Below are 22,375 nucleotides of genomic sequence, written 5' to 3'. Positions count from 1 at the left end.
CCATTGCTGAGATGCGAACCCGGTTAACCTGTTTGGAAGGCGAACGCTTTATCTCCTGAGCCACCTCGGCTCCCAAAAAGAATTATATTTTATTTTTTATTTTATAACTGTCTTTGAACAGCCAACCCGATTTTTTGGGTTCACGACTACTAATGTTCAATTCGTAGCCTAATAATTTTGAACCTAATACAGGAAAGAAGGAAACTCCTGGATCAAGTATTGGGAGAAATTTTGCTTTCGTGGAGGTTTTTTTTGTTGATGGAACTAACCCGTATTTGCGTTACACGAAGAGGAAAACCATGAAAATCTTAAACGGTTATGCTGACGGCAGAGTGACTCTAACCCATGCTAATCGAAGAAATATTACTAATTATTTTAAAAAAATTTGTTGTGAAGAAAGAAGTTTTTTTTTTATTATTTAATCAATAAATGTTTTAAAATTAAGTTTTTTTGACAGGCAGTTGAATTTACAGGTCTGGAGCTGCTTCTGTTTTTTGGCATATGCTTACGATGAAGACGAATGAAATTAACTGAATAACAGTTTTCGCCAAAGAAAAAAAAAAAAAAGAAAAAAAAATGGTAAAACATTTAGAATGGTTATCAGAGAAACAACTTACTTAAATAGTTTCATAAAAAGTAACCAAAACATTGAATAAATTATAAACAATTTATTGAATATAAACATAATTAAAGATTTCGGAAAAATATTTTAAGTTCTAACTTAAAATGTGACATATCCGTGGTTCCCAAGGGTTCCTCGGAACGCCATTTGGGCAGCAATGATAAGAACGTGTTCGAAAAATATATGAAAAAAATGATGACTAAACTAAATCAGTAATCAATCAAAAAAGAATAAAAACAATATTTTTTTATTTATTCGAATTATTTATAAAAATGAAGATTTTTTGTCTTAATTTATATGGTTTTCGCTACTAATAAATTGTTAAAATCAGAAATTAAATATTTATGAAATCAAAATCTACATTCATACTTTTTTAGCACACGTTCTATTATGAATTAGTATTTTAGCGTTCGTGTAATTACTATCTCTTAAATGTTTCACTTTTTCTCAAACGCCTTTTTTTGTTTTCTATCGTATGGGATTTTTAAACGGATCTTAGATATTTTAAAGAGTTTCTTTACAATGCAATTCTATAATATACTTCTTACAAGTATTTTTTTTGTTGAATATTACCTCGAGTGAATATTAATTGTCACCACTTTTCTATGACGTAGGGAGTGGTAGATAGAAGGCGATAATCAATTTCAGTTAATGATGTGATACGTTATGGTCATATGTTTTTGTCTTAAATGTTATTTTCCAAAGAGTAGATAAGTGTATATGTATGTATAGAAATCTATACGTTCTTTATAAAGTTGTACAGTATGCCAAAAAAGGGACCACCATGAATATTTTTTGATCTACTGATCGGATCTTTACTTTCTAGGACTCAATCTTAATGGTTCGTGGGGGTAACCTCAAATATATTAATTAACACGTTGAATGCCACGCTAATTTTGCATGGTTCTCCCGACTGGCCAAACGGTAAATAACTACAAACTAAAATCGCAAATGTTAGATAGATTTTTTAGATTTTAAAAGGTTTAGCATTACATATGTAAAAAAGGTGGTGAATTCTATAAGCTTACGAATTGTTTAGAAATAGTGGTGGATAAAAATCTACTAAATTGAATTTATTAAACCAAGAATACAAATTAATAAACTACCACTTTAAAATATTTATTCGCTGTACGGAGCAAGTTGGCATCTCTGTGTATATAAATAAAATTATTTGTGTGTGTTCTATATTGCATTAATTTCTTCAAACCATTTTAGTAATGATAATATTAAAAAGTTAAAACTTTTCTCGAATTATGTGTTTCTAATAATCTTGGCTTCGCCGGTCATCGGTGAACCCCGTGGAGTTACGAACAAACTCATTGCCGGTCACCGGTGACCCCCATGGCACTCAACGTGTTAATTAGTGCAGACCATATTTTAAAACATGAAATCCAACACAGAAACGTAATTTCTCTGTATAAACAGAAATTTTTTTTCGAGGGATATTTCAACCTGGGAAATATTGTCCCCATAGTTTGGTCAGGAGAACGATTCAAAGTTTGAACCTTTTAATGTTACTTTTTGCTTATTTCGCCACATCTCGAGACCTTTCTAAACGAGTTAAAAAAATTTCGCACAGTTATAACATTTGTTTGCCAAAGATAATTAAGTACAAGAAATAAATTTTACTAAATATTAATTATTTTTTAGTATTTTATTCAATAGTACGCGAAGAAATTTTGATTTGCAATATATGTATTTTTTACATCATTTTAAAGCTGTATAGTTATAGAGTATGTGCTGTATAGTATGTTTTTAAAAGTTCAATAAAAGTTATAAAATGTTTTTAAAAATCAATTTGGCGACAGTTTTCCACCTGGAAAAAGTATCAAAAACCCTACATTTTTCACAGTTTTTGCACGATTTTATTATCCCAGATTAAACAGCATTGTAGTAAGTTTTTAAATATTGAATAATTAGACCACATACGCTTTTCATTTCCACAAAACTATGGCTTTTTTTCATATAAACGTTTTACTTCACTTTCAGAATAAGCATAGACAGCACTAGCTTTAGATACGTTAAACTCGTCCTCACAGTCATAAGAAACTGTTGCAAACTCACAGCACTTATGAAAAAAGCATCCTTTTATATGACGACGTAGCTTACGAAAAACAACCATAAAGTAGGAATTTTTTGTTTTTGCCACCACTACTTGTAAATGATTCAAAAGTTCATAGAAAACGCTACATTAGAATAACTTTCCCGTGATGAGTTTAGTCCATAAAATATTTTTTGAAAACACTTCATCATATCTGCCAACTCTTCCGGATTTTCCGGAAGATTTTATTTTCATATTTAAAGTGGTAGTAATTATATACTATTTTTTTTCTTTTATAAACTCAATTTTTAAATGATTTTGATCACCACTATTCTTACAAAAATTAAGCACATATAGTAATATGTGTTACTATCATGGTTGTCAACACATTGTTATATAATTCAAAATGTTTTATTCACTGTATATAATTTTCATGATGAATGGGGTAGGGGCCGCTGCGCGGCCTAGGCACCCAGTTTTGTTTAACCCTTTCGCGCCGACTGTCACAAATATGTGACAGCATAAAACCGTATCAATCAGGGTAAATATATAAAACTGGTAATCAAAGTATTTCTTTAGTAGTTTATTTGTGGGCGGAGTTATAATTGTTTGATTTATTTAATTCACCATTACTTTGTTCAAAATAAAACTATTTAGTTATACTTTGAATTAACATTGATTTTATATATGATTAAACTAACAATAATTAAAGTAAAAGCAAAGTAAGTCTGTCAAATCAGCAACGACTACATTTAAATTACCGTTTTTTATTTAATTACAACTTGATTCTGATTTTGTACGAATGCATTTCTGAATCACCCGTCCCCAAGGGGTTAAATAAATAAATAAATACATGGTTGTCAATTTAAGTTTTCTCAAATAGAGCGTTTTTGTTTGCTTAAAATTGAAGTTTTAATTCCATTTTAGTACAACTGGGAAAAATGATAATGGAAGAGATTAAAAGTTGGCAGGTATGCTGTATTTATAGTAAATTTATTTTAGATATTCCCCTTAACACTAGGTTTACGAGACGTGTCATTTTGATGCATTTCGAATTTTATAAGGAAAATTACAAAAGCCGTTTGCATTTTTATTTTATCTCTTGTAATGGCTTTTATCTATTGATAGAGGTAAGTATACATTGAAGTCTATTTTCTTCAAAAGCGTTTAAAAAATTGAAATTCTCTTTGTGGTATATACCTATCTCTACGAATATGCGTCAATCTGACGCTATCGTAATTTAGACAAAATTTTGAGTAAACATGCAAACATCACATCAATAATAAATAAGTATGTACCGACACTACTTCGATCCGTTATCGTTATCTCAAATGAAACAAGCGATAAACAACTGTTGCCGATAAGCAATAATAGAAAGAACAAACCTAGAATGTCAATTGATGTCAGATTTTGAAGGTTTCAGTTGCTTAGTTCGAGTATTGAGAAATAAAATACTAGAATATTTCATAAATATATCTCTCATATTTTTTTCTTATAGTATATTAATTACAATGCTTTTTAAGTGCAGAGATGCCAACTTCTCCGGACACGCCAATATTATTAAAAAAACGTTAAATAACTTCTAAGAGATTTTAGAAATATAAAGTGGCGAATAATATAAGCCTGTGAATTATTTAGAAATAGTGGTGGATAAAAATCTATAAGATTGAATTTATTAAATCAAGAATCACAATTGATAAACTACCACTTTAAAATATATATTTGCTGTCGGAGCAAGTTAGCATCTCTGTAAGTACTATTATATGCATACCCTCCAACTGCTACGGAATTTCCGTAGTTTCAGAAATCTTCTTTTCAGACGGTAGCAAAATTAATGTCTTAATATTTAAAAAAATTTAATTTTAGCGTAACTTGTCCACTATTACTTATAAAAGTGCAGGCCATATGGCTAGATTCTTAAGTTCTGATAAAAGTTTTATGAGAGATCCATTTGCTTTAAAAAATTTCTACTTTGGTTCGCTACCACTAGAAAAAATTATTTTCAAAATCCTCATAAGTTGGAGGGTATGATTATATGTATTCGCTCATGCGTCAAAATGACGCTTGTTCGTAGAGATAGGTAAGTAAGAAACGTCCGTAAACCTAGTGTTAAATACATAAGTTATGGAAACACTTCTATACTGACTCATACCTGCCAACTCTTCCGGATTTTCCGGAAGATTTTATTTTCATATTTAAAGTGGTAGCAATACTCAGATTATTCCAATTAACTTTTTGAATTATAATGATAATTATAGATGAGTCTGACCACCACTACATATAAATAATTACAATCAATATAGGAAAGCATAATAATCTTTACGCAAGCAATTTTCAACGGGATCAAAATATAAATATATTTTTGAATCAGATTGATTTTCGGTTATTGTTTTCCAACCACTCTGAAAATCCATTCTCAGAAGGAGTGAAAGTTGGCAGGTATGCTAACTCTATGTAAACAATTTTTCATTTAAGTGCAAGTGTTTTAGATTATTTCGAGTGGCAAAACTGTTCTCACAATTCAAAAAATTAAGTTTGAAGCTTTTAGAAATGGTGTCATTTTTACTCATGTTGAATTCGGGTATACCAAAATGAGGAGGAGGAGTCGTTCTTTTCTTTTATTATATCTACTGTAATTAAAAAAAGCATTTTAATTTAAATATTGAAATTGCATGTAATTAATGGCAAAATTGTTGGTAATAAAGCTAAAGAGCAGAATTAATTCCTCTCTTCATTTTAATGGCTCCGAAATTTGCAAGGGTAAAATGACATAATTTTTTAAAGTTTCAAGCATGATGGTACTAATTAGAAAAATAATTTTGCCATGTAAAATGCTCCAAAATATTTGTTATTAAAATAAAGATCGTTTGAATCAAAATAGTATAGAAGTGTTTCCACTATTTTATCCTACCACTGTATATTTTAATTAATAAGTAAAGAACGTGGCTCAAGAAATCTAAGCTCTTTATTTCTTTTTAGCTGAAGTCTAGTGAATTGTTGATGTTTTTAAATGTTATCGCATGATTCGCTCTCTTATTTCGTAAAACCTGATTTTTTTAAAAGGAGAGTAAATATTTTAGCGTTTCCATGGTTCGTAAAATGTTTTAGAGCTGCAGGAAGAAAAAATTAAACGAAATATAAGTAGTTTAAATTATTCATATGGATTAAAAATTACTTTAAACTTAGAGAAAAATGCACCAGCAGGCCTGACAACTCCAAGAATGATTTTATATATTAAACTCCTATTATAAAGTGGCTAATATTTTATGTAGGCTATAACCTTAATTTGAATAGCATAATGCAAGTTTAAAATACAGACATTAATATTATTAATGTATTACGATTAACCCTTTTGAAGGCCGTGGTAAGTATACTTACCACCACGTTTTACCACTTTTAATTTAGGTTTCCATTTTTCAATAACTTCAGCTTTCTTGAAGTGAGTTTGAATAAAATTGGTAACCATTTGTCACTTTTAAAAAATGTATAAAAGTTATAAAATACATAATTCCTTTTGAATTTTGTAACATTTAAGGAATTTATTTTATAAATAAAGAAAAACAAAAGTCAGTAAGTTCCTAATAGGTCATGTTAACTATATTTACCACTAAAAAAATGGTGTTTTTATAAACTAAATAAGTTTTTTTTAAATATCAATTACTGTTCTTAAAACAGTTTCAATTCCAAAAATACTTTAATTTACCTTTACTAGAAATAAAGGACCTGTTAAAGGGTTAACACGATTGTCTTGTTTCTGCTAACTAAATTTTATGAATACTTAATTTAAATACTATTACTTACAATTAAGTTACCAGGTTTTAAGTTTTTGGGAAAAAAATAAACACGAAATTTCCCACGTATTACAGGGTTAGGTCTTGTGCTTGCGAAAGATACAATTAGTTTTATTCTACATAGTTTTGCTACCAATTGAAAAATTTTTTTGCACCATATGAAAAACTTAATTTTGAAATCCGTTCTGTTAAACCATCACCACCTACATCAGAAGCCTCCACACGATATTTTATAAGTAGTCCGAGCAGACTATTTGTGCGCATGAACCCAAATTCTCAATGAGAGAAATTCGTCATATACATTTGAGAATTGATTCTGTAGTGGTTGATGTGCCGTTTAGTATAGTATATTCCCCTAAATTAAAAAACATCGCGTTGTGTATATCTTCCCTTATCTAAGTTAATTATTAAGATCCACCGATTCTCCAGCATGGGATACCTTACCTGTTCATCTGCAAAGTAAAAATTAACACCCTCATCACACTACAAGAAAATAAATACTATCTAAGGTATTATTAAATAACAGGGTTTATTACATTACTTAAAAAAAAGCATTAAGTCCTTAAGGGACTTGATTAAAAAAACATTTCTAAAAAATATAAAAAATGACACATTCATTAGGAATACATATGAAAAATTAGTTGTCCGAGGGGACAAGCATCAAACAAGCAAACTGCACATCAGTTATTACCACGGGCTAACATCTTGCCCCATATAATATTATACCAAATAGTTGTCCGAGGGGACAAGCATCAAACAAGCAAACTACACATCAGTGATTACCACGTGTGACCGCTGGACGTGAGCTTCCTCTCACCAGCACTAACTAACTAATGTGGCATATATTATGGTTACGTTAATCACCCACATAACAACCAATATGCCTTACCAAAAGGCACGTATTACACTATTCTAAAAAATATATTATCACTTCATGTGGATACTCAACAATTTTTCCAGGAGCCTTTTCACCACATCCTCAGCTCGTGAACATCAACAGAACTCTATGAAAACATCAATTTTTATCATCCAACCCAGTGTGTTGCCACCATACAATATTACAAATATTACAAATTAAATTTACAACCAAAAGTGAAGTATATAAAATTAAAGGTTTATATTAATCTATTCATAGTTAAAATTAAAATATTTAACAATAAAACTTAATTATTACATTTATTTAAAAATATTAAAAGTTCAGAAAAAAGGTTTATTTTTACTGTCATTATTATAAGTTTTAAGACTCATGCTGCCACCTATTGGCACAAAGATAAATTCAAAAAAAGAAACTGTAAATGAACTTTTATCAGTACAAATACCCCCGTCCCAAAAAGAAATTTGTTTTTAACAAAAAGAAATTTACCAAAAAGAGTAACAAAAATTACCTATATAAAACTTACAAATTACCTAATAATTAAATTCACCTAAAAAAAAATAGCCAAGCTAAAACTTATTTCACTTCACAAGAAGCACCACACGAAATATTAATTTCAACTTCCCCTGAATGTAATCAAAATTCAGCTCAGCTGTGAATAAGGTAATCACCTTAACTTGGCGCCGAGATAAGTAGAAAACCAAATTCACCAAAAAAAATCAAATTTAATGTCTTCAATTTTTAAATAAATCAAACCTTCATTCATTAACTTAAATAACATTTAGAAAAAAAAATCTATCTTTAAATTTTAACATGAGTTCAAAAAAAATTTAAATCCTCAAATATCAACCCCCCAATTAAATTACATTATACCATAAGTGTCAAGGTAATGGTACTAGCCAGGACAAAATTTAGCACAAAAACATGCATAATAATCACTATTACATTACAATAAATTACATCATACCCATAAGTGTTGGTATCAGTCAGGACAAAAATTAGCACAAAATATATATAATAAATACCACAACAATACAAATAACACAAATCACATAAAAATATTCCTGAGTATAATACGCGCTAAACCACCACAGCTGACAATATCACATTAAAATCACATTTGTACCCCAAAAGAGGGTCTTAACATCACGGTGACATTATCATCATTCCAATCACATGATATATACACAAAAATTACAAATTCTTGAATCACAACATTATAAGTTGCCAACATGAAATATCTCGGAGTAGTCTTGACACTATACGTCCATGATATCTATTACTGCCTTAACAGGTAAGCAAATTATCTGTGACTTAATACAAGCAATTTCAATCAGCATAACACTTAAATTTGCAATATCAAATATCTCCTTAATTCATTTTGAAACCGCAACAATTCATATAACATGACTAAATGAACAATTATTTACAACAGCATATATACATTTTCATAAAACACTTAATTATGTCTAACTCTACCATTTTGTCTAGGTCTTAAATTGTATCTCCCCCTAGTAGGTAAAAGTTGCATTTCTCCAAAATATTGGTTGTTTGTTATATTGTCTCCCAAATTGTTAGGATCGTAAGGGTAAGAAGAAATATCTTCACTTTGTGTAGGAACGGGTTGCAAAATCTCATTATTCTCATCGTCAGTGTTAAGACAATCCAGCCTTTTTTCCATAAGACTGATGTCTTCGATGTGCACTAACCTGCTATTATTAGGTTGATTAATATGTTGGATTCGCACAACAACAGGGGAGATGACCTCCACCACCTTATATGGGCCCAAATTAGGTTTATTGAATTTCTTGCATAATCCCGGTTTAACCCGTGGATTAAACCAATAAACTACATCGTCAATTTTAAAAGATACCTGTTTACTAATCTTATTTCTACGATCTATACTAACATCTGCAGCTTTATCTAAATTTTCTTTAACCTCTTTGTAAACTTTATGAAAGTTTTTTAGCAAAATGTTAGCAAAATCAAGTTCATCAGAATAAGAAAAGGGTGGTGGGCTATCCAAAAATTTTCTAGGTAGGTTTAATTCTCTACCATACACAAGGTAAGCAGGAGAAAATTTAGTTGAGTCATGACATGTCGTGCGTAATACCAACAATGCATAAGGCAATTGGTGATCCCAATCATTATGCCTCTCATTAACCAGTTGACTTAAAACATTACCCAGTGACCTATGCCACCTTTCAATAGTACCATTTGAGCTGGGTCTATAAGCCAAAATTTCTACCTTTTTAATCCCAAAGGATTCATATACACACTTCATGGCCTGACTCAATAAATTTAATCCTCTGTCACTGATTAGTGTTTGGGGCACCCCATGCCTACAGATAAATTCCATAAGAGCTTCTGCAATGTGCTCTCCATCTGCAACTGGCACCGGAAATGCCTCAACATATCGCGTAAAATAATCAATAAACGTTACAATATATTTGTTACCTCTTAAGGAGGTTGGTAATGGCCCTACAATATCACATGACACCTTTTGAAACGGATAATTAGCTATTGGAGTTTTTTGAAAGGGAACTTTATTTTTTGGTTGATGTGCCTTTCTTTCGCAACATTTCTCACATGATTTAATCCAATTAATAATATGTTTTACCATTTGTGGCCAATAATATAAATTTTTAATTTTATGAATAGTTTTTCCTATACCCGGATGACATGCTACTTTCGAATCGTGCATGATTTCCAAAATATGCTTAGTTAAACTCACAGGTATCACTATTTTCTCCTTACCCTTATTAGATTTCACATCAACACACTTAATTATTCCATCCGAATCAACAAAAAAATGAATATCCTTACTTTTAGTTACTTTATCAGGATTATTTTTTATTTATTTACAAAAGTTATCTAACTGCTGTTTTTCAATTAACTCCTCCATGGTAAAATCTGCTAAATTACTCAAAATTTCAATTTTTTCCCCCATAAACAAATTAGTTTTTACCGTTTCAGAATTTTCTACTTTTCTAGACATAAAGTCTGCTATACTATTCTTTTTACCAGCTAAATACTTTATTTCATAATCAAAATTTGACAGAGATACTGTCCACCTAGCAATTCGATTAAACGAATCTTTAAATTTTAGTGATGAAGTTAAAGGTGCATGATCTGTGTAAATAAAAAATCGTTTGCCTAATAAATACTGCCTATAATAATTTGTAAAGAAAACAATTGCTAGAGCCTCTCTTTCCGTCACAGAATATTTTGTTTCAGCAGGTTTTAGTTTACGGCTACCAAAAGCAACAGGCTTGGGAAAACCCTCATTATCCAACTGAGATAATACTGCTCCGATAGTGATTAGATGCATCAGTATATAAATGAAAAGATTTACTCATGTCGGGTAAAGACAAACATGGCTCTTGAACTAAAGCATTTTTTAAATCATTAAATTCTAATTCAGCTTCTTTTGACCACTCAAAATTACTCTTATCTTTAGTTAAGTTAGTAAGGTGAACTGATCTTTTACTAATTTCAGGAATAAATTTTCTATAATAATTAATGCAACCTAAGAAGGATTGGACATCAGTCTTATTTTTTGGAATTTTAAAGTTATTAATTACCTCAACATTTTTCTTTTCAGGATATACCTGCCCTTTACTAATAATAAAGCCTAAATATTTAATTGTATCAGTTAGGAAAGTACATTTAGATGGTTTTACCTTTAAGTTATTTTGGATTAATCTATCAAAAACATTCTGTAATTTAGGAAAATGGTTATCAATGGTATCACTGCAAATGATGATGTCGTCAATATAAACCCCAACACTAAGTGGGTCTAGCCCTGATAAAACCAAGGACATAAGTCTTTGAAATGAGTTTGCACTTGTTCTTAATCCAAAAGGAGTTCGAGTATATTGAAACAGTCCTTTGTGAGTTGTTACAGCCAATTTGTGCCTATCCTCCTCAACGACAATCTGCTGTAAAAACCCATTCATTAAATCTAAACTAGAATATACCCTCCCACTAGCCAGATTATCAATGGCTTCTGAAATATTTGGTATCGGGTATGTATCAGGGATCACTTTTGTATTCAAGCCTCTAAAATCTGTTACCAGCCTAAAATCCCCTGAAGCTTTCTTAACTAACATAACTGGTGCAGCAAAGCTTGAAACTGAAGGTTCTAAAATTTTCGCCTCAATTAAAATGTTCAATTGTTTATCCATTTCCTCCCGCAAGTGATAAGGAACCCTATACGGTCGTTTTTTAACCGGTTTATCATCAATTAAATCAATTTTATGTTTAACTACATCACAACCAGGTAGGTCAAGTACTGATGCTGCAAATACGGCTTTATTTTTTTCTAAAAATTCTAATAACTTCTTCTGATTTATTATATCTAAATGATCAATTTTAAAAGTTTCCTCCCAATTTAAATCTGACTCTGGAATTTCCCCTATATCACATTCTTCAAACTGATAAATTTCTTTAACTTGTTCTTGATTCAATACTGGTAAAATATCTACTATCTTAGTTAACTTATTCAAATTAATATCTCTATCTGTGGGATTAATAATTTTCACCAAAATTCTATCATTGTTATTATGAACAGACCTACCTACCACATATTGTCGTTCTTCTGGGTTGTAAGCCTCAGCCAAAATCAGAGATGTACTTAAACGACTTTTAATCTGGACTCTAACCATGCACTCAGAATATGCAGGCAAAACCTTCTTTTCGTTTACATAACCATAAGTATTAGAATTCAAATTCTCCACAACTGTAACAGAAATGTTATTAACATTCAAAAATTTAATTTTTTGATCATTCAATATCATACAATTCTCTTTAAAATTTAATATACACTTATTGTTTTGTAAAAATGGTTGACCTAGGATTATTTGAAATTTATCTGAAATAGGAACTGGTGTTATATAAAAATTTGCTAAATATTCACTATTGTTAATCATAAATTTTAACTTTACTTGCTCCTGAATGTTTATCAATTTGTTTGAAATTGTTCTAATTTTAATGTTACATTTAAATTTATTGCCCCCCTCAGGAATATATTTCTCCTCAATTACATTTATAGATGCCCCAGTATCAATTAAAGCAATATTTTGTTTATCACCTAACCCTATCCTTATTGTAGGTAAATTACCTGACTCATTAATGAAAATTTCATGCACTGTCATGGGGTCACTCTCCTGAGGCTGTGCTATCCTGGAGCCCCTTTTCAGTTTAAACCTTTATTTTCTAACTTAGCCCGACAATTTCTGGCAATGTGGCCCTCTATATTACACCTGTAACATTTTATTTTTTTCTTCTCCTTCTTAAAACTTTGGTAACTCATTTGTTGTGATTTTTGCAACTGATCCACCTTTTCGGTTAATGATATAACTTGTGCCGTTAATTTGTCGCATATTTCGGCTAAATTATGGGTAGATTCCCCTGCATATACCTCCTCTTGTCTCTGCACTTCTGCTTGACCATTAAACGGTTGGGCAAAGGGATTCAAAACACTGGCTGTCATCTTTATCGCGTTTTCTTCCAACACAGCCAGCCTTTTTAACTCTGCCACATCCTGTGGGTCTCTAGCTAATACCCCTCTTAAGATTTCCGGCTTAATGTTGCTCTTTAACATATTCAAAAGCATATGTTTGCGTTGAACCTCAGCTGCTTCCTTACCTACTTCCCCAAAATTTAACGTTTTACTTTTTAAAGTAGCTTGAGCTACAAAACGCTCAACCGGCATATTCATTGGTTGTTTGAAATTCAAAAAATCAAAGAGGCTAACATTAAGTGAGGTATGCCTTATATAATTTTTCCTCAAAACTTTTACCATACTATCATACGTATTTGCTTCATCCCTATTTTCATTTAACAGCTCCCTGGCCTCCCCATATAATCTGTCCCTTAACACAAATCTTTTGTCACTTTCTGACCACCCAAATTGGGATGCTGCATCTTCTATCCTTTCTAAAAATTCAGACAAAGCAATGCCCCCTTCCCCTCTAAAAGTTGGTAACAAGGAAATATGCATTACATTAAGTGTTTGTGGAACAAACACCCCAGCTACAGCTGTTTTATCTTTATCCATCGTAATGTACAATTAAAAATGCATAAGATAAATATATCATAAATTATATTAGTAAAACACAAGTAGCTGCACTAAATATATCAAATAAATCATAATCAACACCAACTTTAAAATGCAAATTACTACCTGACTAACACCATTACCAAAAATTAAAATAATTGTCTTATTAACATACAAATAAATAAATAAACAAGTAAGGTTAAGCCATGCTAGAGGTCACGGCACCATTTGTGCCGTTTTGTATAGTATATTCCCCTAAATTAAAAAACATCGCGTTGTGTATATCTTCCCTTATCTAAGTTAATTATTAATGAACCACCGATTCTCCAGCATGGGATACCTTACCTGTTCATCTGCAAAGTAAAAATTAACACCCTCATCACACTACAAGAAAATAAATACTATCTAAGGTATTATTAAATAACAGGGTTTATTACATTACTTAAAAAAAAGCATTAAGTCCTTAAGGGACTTGATTAAAAAAACATTTCTAAAAAATATAAAAAATGACACATTCATTAGGAATACATATGAAAAATTAGTTGTCCGAGGGGACAAGCATCAAACAAGCAAACTGCACATCAGTTATTACCACGGGCTAACATCTTGCCCCATATAATATTATACCAAATAGTTGTCCGAGGGGACAAGCATCAAACAAGCAAACTACACATCAGTGATTACCACGTGTGACCGCTGGACGTGAGCTTCCTCTCACCAGCACTAACTAACTAATGTGGCATATATTATGGTTACGTTAATCACCCACATAACAACCAATATGCCTTACCAAAAGGCACGTATTACACTATTCTAAAAAATATATTATCACTTCATGTGGATACTCAACAATTTTTCCAGGAGCCTTTTCACCACATCCTCAGCTCGTGAACATCAACAGAACTCTATGAAAACATCAATTTTTATCATCCAACCCAGTGTGTTGCCACCATACAATATTACAAATATTACAAATTAAATTTACAACCAAAAGTGAAGTATATAAAATTAAAGGTTTATATTAATCTATTCATAGTTAAAATTAAAATATTTAACAATAAAACTTAATTATTACATTTATTTAAAAATATTAAAAGTTCAGAAAAAAGGTTTATTTTTACTGTCATTATTATAAGTTTTAAGACTCATGCTGCCACCTATTGGCACAAAGATAAATTCAAAAAAAGAAACTGTAAATGAACTTTTATCAGTACATTGACAAGTGAATAAGACAAACCAATCATATTCAAAAATTTAACAAATTTTTAGACATATATTTGCTACCACTCTCATATTTTTACTAGATTTTGTATTAATTGGCTCTTTCGTAAATTGGCTTGCTTTCATAGTGGTCAGATCGGACTACCAATGGGAAACCGTGTGGAGGCTTTCAATTGTAGTTAATTGGTTAAACATGTTAAACAATCCAATCCGAAGGGAGCAGGGTTAAATTCGACAGTGAAACTGAAACTATCTTTGTGATGTCCTTCTCTAACTTATGCCATTTAACCAGGTCTTATAACCCATACTCTGGGATGAACACACAAGCTTGTATATGCAGGAATGCTACAGGCCACTAAAAATGTAAAACAGTAGTAGACACTCAATTTATTTTTATTTAATTATTATCATTTTAATTATTCAATAATCTTATGTTTATAAAAATTATATCTTAGTTCAAGTACGTAAGCGTCGCACCCCCGTTTTTATTTATATATTGAACTTCGGTGAAGGCACCGATAGGCTAGGTACTCTATGTTTAAATCGGTATGTTTGCATTGAGCTTTCAAAAGTAAACGAAAAAATTTATGCTTTAAAAAGTTGCTGGTTTTAATCTCTTAACAAAAATTTTATTTTTGTTTGTCATCGCTTCTTTTCTATTACTATAGTCGCCCGAGGTAACCTTTCCAACAATGTCGATGTGATAGTAATTTATCCGATGCTGTAGTAAAATGTATATCAGAATAACAATTTTAGAAAAACAACTACTACGAAATCCCCATTAATTTCAAATTATTTTTTTTCAGTGGTAGTGAAATAAAGCAGAATTTTTTAAAAAAACATTGATGATTTACATGACATGATTTATATATATAACATACCCTCCAACTTATGAGGATTTTGAAAATAATTCTTTCTAGTGGTAGCGAACAAAAGCAGAAATTTTTAAAGCAAATGGATCTCTCATAAAACTTTTATAAGAACTTAAGAATCTAGCCATATGGCCTGCACTTTTATAAGTAATAGTGGACAAGTTACGCTAAAATTAATTTTTTTAAATATTAAGACATTAATTTTGCTACCGTCTGAAAAGAAGATTTCTGAAACTACGGAAATTCCGTAGCAGTTGGAGGGTATGTATATAAGCATCTGTTTTGATATTTATTTACTGGACTTCTAAATTTCATTTAAAATAATTTTAAGCACCACTTTATAAAAATGAATTAAGTATAGATATTAATACACAGCTTTATACTTAGACAAGCCTTAACCTGTGCAAGATGGTTCATCCGGAATACCAATATACATGCAGACCTCAAAATACCAACTCTATCACAGCATATATACAAGCTAAACGCAGATTTTTTCGATAAAGCCATAGAATGTAAAACAGCAAATTTTAATGAAATCTTTAAATTTGAAAATTATATCAAAGATAAAAACTACAGACCAATAGCTGCACATTTCACCTCCGACGCCTCATATCATAACTATCAAAACAAATAATTTCATCAACCTTTCTGAAAATAACGTTTACTCATGCTGATACAATTCTGAACAACTCCAAAATCAAACAAACACAGTTTAGAGCAAGCTGCTCAATTTATTTTTGATTCCGTTTTAGTTATTCAAGCAAAGAGCTTGAAACATTCATAAAAGCAACTCCATTGCCTGCTTACCTCATTGCTCAACCAAAACTGTTCTAAAATTCCAGATAAATGGGATAGGGGCCGCTTCGCGGCCCAGGTGCCCAATAAGATCAAAACACTAGGACTAGGACTTAGACAAGCCTGGCAACTTTTTACGTTTATAAAAAAAGAAAATTCTAATGGCAGTTAAGTTTATGCTTAAATGTATTATTCTTTCTTTTATAAATTTGATTTAAAGTTTTTTTCACACTAGTACTTGTAAATGATTCGAAAGTTTATTTAGCACTTTGAATGCCAAGCTAAATTTACATGGCGATAATATTATAGGAAAATTATAAATTTACTCGAATCATGTGTTTTTAATAATCTTGGCTTCGCCGGTCACCGGTGACCATCGTGGTGCTACGAACAAACTCAGTGCCGGTCATCGGTGACCCCCATGGCATTCAACGTGTTAAAAGTAACTTTGTTCCAACCCAATTGTGGAGCGAGTTTTAAAATATTGGCAAAATTACCAAACATTCAGTAAGCTTTAGTTCTTAATTGTCTACCGCTCAATAAGATATTTTTCAAAAAGCGTAGTAGTTGGCAGCTCTGCTTAGGCGCTAGTATTGTATAAAAGTATTCCTGCCTGTGATTTTAGTATGGTTGTCACATTACTTCCACATGGTAAAACTATTCTCAGAGAGAATAAAAGTTGCAGGTTTGCAATTAAGTACTTCTATTAACACGTTCATGCCGGGAAAAGTGAAAATACTGCTACGGGAAAAGAGAAAATACTGGTAGAAAAACTATTTCAATATTAGGTAATATTCGGGAGGAGTTAATCTATTCTCAACTATAACAATTCACTGCAAGGAAATTTATCACAGCAAAGAAGCAATTCAATATAAAAATTGCATCCGATAAAAACAATTGGTAGTTATGGATTTTTATTATTCCCGGAAAAAAACTAAAAAATAAAATTTATTGTTACCAGTTTTTACTCCGGTGCGCTGCCAAGATGAGACAATCTAGCGTGACCCACCGGTGGGTCACCCCGGTGTGAACGTGTTAAGCTCAAAATAAAAATCTAGAACACGAAAATGGTAGAAGTCTGTTAAGTGAGCGACTCTGCTCAAAAGTTATCAAGTCATTGTTTCCATTATTGACGACTTTTCTGTTACAAATTAATACCACTCTCAGAAACAGATTGGACGTTGAAAATGATCAACGTAAGACTTTTCAAGTATCATTTGTACCTCAATGAACAAAAAGTAAATAATACGACATTGGGCTAACTGCAATATTTTTTTAATTGAAATGTGAATTGAATTTAAAGTGTTTTTGCTAAGACATGAGACAAGTTTGTGAATATAATTTTCTTTTAAATTTTTGGTATACATCAGTTATCTATGCTTTCATTGTTAAGTTTTAAAAATATAATAAGGAATTCTCTATATTTGAATAAATTTGAGTATACATTCAGGTTTCATTTCATCGAAATTTTCCACGCTTTTGTTGCTTAGCTTTAAAAGTAAGCTAAGAAATTACCTGATTCTGAAGAAATTCTAATATCTATTCAAGCATCATTTCATCAAAGATTTCTATGCTTTTGTTCTTTAATTTTTAAAATATCTAAAGAAATTATTTTAATATGAGTTTTGTTTTATATTCAGATTTCATTTCAGTAATATTTTCAATGCATTAGTTGTTTAGTTTTTAAAAAATGTTAAAAATTATCTAAATCTTAATTTAGTTGATCAGATATATGAATTTAGTTAGAATCAAAATTTCTATGCTTTTAATGTACAGTTTTTAAACTTATTAAGAAATTATTTAAATCTGAAATGAGTATATATTCAGATTCCGTTTTATCAAATTTTTCAATACTTTTGTTATTTAGTTTTTAAAAAATGCAATGAAGTTTTAAATATGAATCCAGTATATATATATTTAGGTTATAAATTTCTATGCGTTGGTTAATAAATTTCTATGCTTTTACTGTATGGTTTTTTAAACTTATTAAGAAATTATCGAAATCTGAAATGAGTATATATTCAGGTTCCGTTTCATCAAATTTTTCAATACTTTTGTTATTTAGTTTTTAAAACGTGCAACGAAACTCTAAATATGAATCCGATGTACATATATTTAGGTTTAAACGAAATTTTCTATATTTTTGTTATTTACTCTATTGTTATTTATATTGTCTGAATCAGAAGAAATTTTAGTATGCAGATGACATTTCTTTGTTAGTTAATAAAAACGATAAGAAACTCTCTAAATCTGAATAAATTTTAGTATATATTCAATTTGTGTTCCATAAAAATTTTAAATGCTTCCTTTGTTTAATTTTAAAAACACGTTAAGAAATTATCGAAATCTGAATAAATTTTAATATGTATTCAAGTTTCGAGTTTTGGAAAGAAGGGAATTTAAAAAGATAATATTACAAAGAAGGTTAAGAACCACTGCTTAAAGATGATTAAAACTTGATAATAAATTTTTATTTATGACTCGACTTAAACAATAAGTTAAAAAACATACTTTTATGGTTAAATCATAAAAACTTAGAGCGGCATTACTAAAAGAGCAAATCGGCCGGATCGAAATTTTAAGAGCAATCTGCTGGATTAAGAATTCAGATTTTATTTCTTGAACAAAATTCTAGAAAAACGAAGAAAAAAAAGATATTTTCCTTTCTTAGGAATGAGAAAGACAACGAAGTTATGCAAAGAACATAAAACTCTAGTTTTAGAAGAAATTTATAAGAAGTTTTTTTTCGAAGAAAAAGATATGGTTCCATAAAGCAGGTGGGTCCTTTCAAAAGAAAACAAGAAGTTTTTTTTCCTTCGATTTAAATGAGATAAAAATGTGATATTTTGTGGTATTCTGGAAAATTTCTAAATGTGTGCAACATACCTTCGAATTCCGAATATCTGGAAAAAGTGCGTGAATATTTGGAGAGGTGTATTGTTTTATATATGACGTTTTTTTTAGAGTTTTCACCTTTGAAGGTCGATAGTGTTTGAAGAGACATTTTAACACGTTGAATTCCATGGGGGTCACCGGTGATCGACTACAAGGGTTTTTCATTTTCACAAAACTATGGCTTTTCTCCATATTGACGTTTTGCGCCATTTTCAAAATGAGCGTAGACACCTTTGTTTTCTACATTGGCTAAACTTGACACAACAGTCATAAGTAACAGCTGAAAACTCACAGCAGTCATAAAAATAGCATATTATTCGAAAAAAAGTATTATTTCATATAACGACGGAGCCTTCAAAAAACAGTCTTAAGTGATATTTTCAAAGGAGAATATGTAGTTTTATAAACATATACATGACCTGCCAACTTGTCTTTAGTTAATGACAAAATTTTAAAAACCTTTGCATACTTAATTATTGTGCTCTTTAAATAATGTGATGAACTATAACTTCCATATTGGCAAATCCGCTACACGTTCTTCATAAACTTACTAGAAATATGAAATACTTCAATGCAAAATTGATCGATATATAAAGCTAAAAATAAAAGAACGAAGATTTATCATAAAATGGAGTCCTCGAGCGCAATATCAACAATTAAATAGTTCGATAGGCGATGTTCAACTTCAAATAGTCGTTTGAGGCCAATCATTAATTAAAAATGAAAAGTCATAAGACAGGGGCAGGCAAGTTCCGATTGGATGTTTTGTACCATTGCAATGCTACATGGAAATATTATTATTGGGACCTAAAAGTCCTGTTGGTACATAAAAGTTGACATAAAGGTACAAAGTGGTAGCGACAAAACAGTTGAGGTAAGCTATATTCGAAATTTGGTTATCTTAATCCTGCCAGTACTTAAAATATTTATTCTTCGAATGTTAAAAGTTATATATTTGCTTAAATAATTTTTAAATTACATCGGTTATAAACTTCGTAAATAAAGTTTTTTAAACCAAAATTTAAATAGCGAAGCAAAACACTACCACTTCAAATACTCAAGAAAAGTCTTCCGTTGAAGCAGGAGAGGTTGCGATGTATGTTGGTGGATTTAAACTCCCGATTTAGAAAACTATCTGATATGATTAAAACATTTTAAACACCCTTTTGTGAAATTGATTCTCTATTTGGAAATTTAAAATCTAGTCAAAATAAATTTGCTTCGAGCAAATTTGAACGGTATTAACACTTTCCGGAGAACGAATTCTGAGCTAATTAGTTAAACTCAACTGTTTATCAATTTAGAATTTAAATAATTTCCATTAATTCAAACCTCTTTCGTTCAATGTGGGAAGAATGCTATCGATATCATTAGAACAGATACTGAATAGAAGGTATAGCTATGAATTTCGAATACTTGATATATTCTTCGAGCATTAGGTTTTGCTTTCATCAGTTCTATTTAGGTGCGAAATAACTTTGTTAAAATAATAAGAGGGAGCATATTAGAAAAATTTCCATTGTAAATAATGAGCAAGGTTTTGTTTGAATATTCAAAAATATGTTTTAAAAGCAGATAAAGATGTTATTTATTGTTAGTTCATTGTTCATATAATACTCCACGATTTTATAAGATGTATTATTTTAGTTTATTCAATCATAACTTGAAACTTAGCAGTGGGCATAAAACAATGGTGCAAAGTTGTTTTGTTAGTTTTTAACTGTTTTAAATTTTTAATAAAATAGATAGTTTTTTTTTTAATATTTTCGCTGCGAAATAAATTATAATGGACATCTTTAAACACTACCAAGTGTGCTTAAAATGACTAAAGATTTAAAAATTCATTAAAAAAGTGAAATAAAAGCAAGGAAACATAACGGTTTACAGCATTCTGCTTAAAAACTAGTGATTTTTCTCACCAAATTCCAAAATTAGTTACTACGCTTGTCAGATGGCGCTGTTAATTGACAAAAACTATAAAAGCTTTTTAAAACTCATCAAATGTCTCTGCTACGTGGCCCTGTTTGAGGAAAAAAGGTACCAGTGCAACATTTTCAGTTGAAATGTTATGATATGCTGTGGAAAACATTGCCTTTTAGATTTTTCAGTCAGCACTACCATCTGTTGATGAACTTTGTAACTAATTTCGAAAATTGTCGAGAGTAAAATCTCGTTTCCTATAGAAGCTGTACACTTCTATCCCCTACTGCGTTCCTTCAACTTCTTCGTATTTGGAACAACCGATATTACAGAAACATTAGATATATGTGTATAATCGTACCATAGAGATGTTTCTTTAGAACTTTAAACGTAATTTACTCGAAATTGTGTTTCGGTTACTTCTGCTAATTTTTTTTAGATTTTTTCGTTTCTAACATGATAAAATGTAGATAAAAATATGTACAATAAGATGCAAATGAACGTATTAAGTTAAATTCGTCACAATTGTTTCAAAATTCATTGAAAAAAATCCAAGACTGAGAAAAACAAATGCTTACATTTCTTAATTATAGTAGTGAAGCTCAAACAAGAAATTATAACGCATGAAAAATATTTTATTAGTTAAAAACTACACATAATTTAAATGTTTAATTAAAGTAAAGCTCAAACAAGAAATCATAATGCATGAAAAATGTTTTATTAATTAAAAAATACACGTAGTTTCATTTTTTAATTACAGCAGTAGAGCTCAAACAGGAAATTATAAGCATGAAAATGTTTTATTAGTTAAGAAATACACATAGATTAAATTTTTAATTATAGTAATTAAACTCAAACAAGAAATTATAACGCATGAAAAGTGTTTTATTAGTAGAAAAATACACATAGTTTAATTTTTTAATTACAGCAGTAAAGCTCAAACAGGAAATTATAAAGCATGAAAAATGTTTTATTAGTTAAAAAATATACATAGTTAAAATTTTTAATTGTAATACTAAAGCTCAAACAAGAAATAACGCATAAAATTTTTTTTTTGGTAGGTAAAAACTATACAAAATAAGAAAGAAAACTCTAATCGTCTAAATGTCAAGAACAACGAAAACAAAATGCTCTACATAATATAATTTTATGGGCATGGATTCTATAATCCTTTGCGGGACGGATGAACAAGAAGTAAAATTTTAATCCGGAAAAGGTATGAGCATGTGTGCCAAACTGTAGACTTTTGGCGAAATATTGTATAGAGTGATAGACATTTAAAA

At 30.2% G+C, this 22,375-nt stretch overlaps 1 protein-coding gene across 1 annotated transcript in view; it reads left to right on the top strand.

Moving 5' to 3' along the window:
• LOC107438316 (uncharacterized) overlaps positions 1-22,375 on the top strand; it is a 112,849-nt gene that overhangs the window by 1,994 nt on the left and 88,480 nt on the right. The window lies entirely within an intron of this gene.

This window comes from Parasteatoda tepidariorum, chromosome 5 (genome assembly GCF_982258835.1).
Source record: "Parasteatoda tepidariorum strain Cologne lab strain chromosome 5, Ptep-v5.0, whole genome shotgun sequence".
Taxonomy (NCBI): domain Eukaryota; kingdom Metazoa; phylum Arthropoda; class Arachnida; order Araneae; family Theridiidae; genus Parasteatoda; species Parasteatoda tepidariorum.
Note: the sequence above shows the minus strand (reverse complement) of the source record. Positions and strands in the feature narration are given on the sequence as shown.